We start from the raw sequence: 395 nt of genomic DNA, 5'->3' as shown, positions 1-395 counted from the left end.
CTCGTGATGCCAAAATCCAGATGCCTTCTTTTGCTGCCGTCGTACCTGCCAGACCTTGGGGACTGGTTAGTGGTCAGAGAGGTGAAGTCTGGTCACCAGAGGCACACGCAGGCATCAGAGGGGTGTGTGTGTGGGTGTCTGACATACAAGAAGCTAGAGGATTACGAGAAACAAAAATTTAAAAATATGCTGAGAGAAATTACTGAGGATATGACATTAAAATCTAGAGGAGAAGGTAAAATAAATAATATGGTCAAGCAGGAAATAGAAACCATTACCCAATACTTGATCCAGCTACAATTCTCACTGGGACTCTTTTCCCATTGACCGGGTCTAGAAGTGAGGTCAAAGACACACAACCAGTAGCACTGAACAAGTAGCATATGTGCGTCACT

Source organism: Phocoena phocoena, chromosome 14, assembly GCF_963924675.1.
Source record: "Phocoena phocoena chromosome 14, mPhoPho1.1, whole genome shotgun sequence".
Lineage (NCBI taxonomy): Eukaryota > Metazoa > Chordata > Mammalia > Artiodactyla > Phocoenidae > Phocoena > Phocoena phocoena.
Note: the sequence above shows the minus strand (reverse complement) of the source record.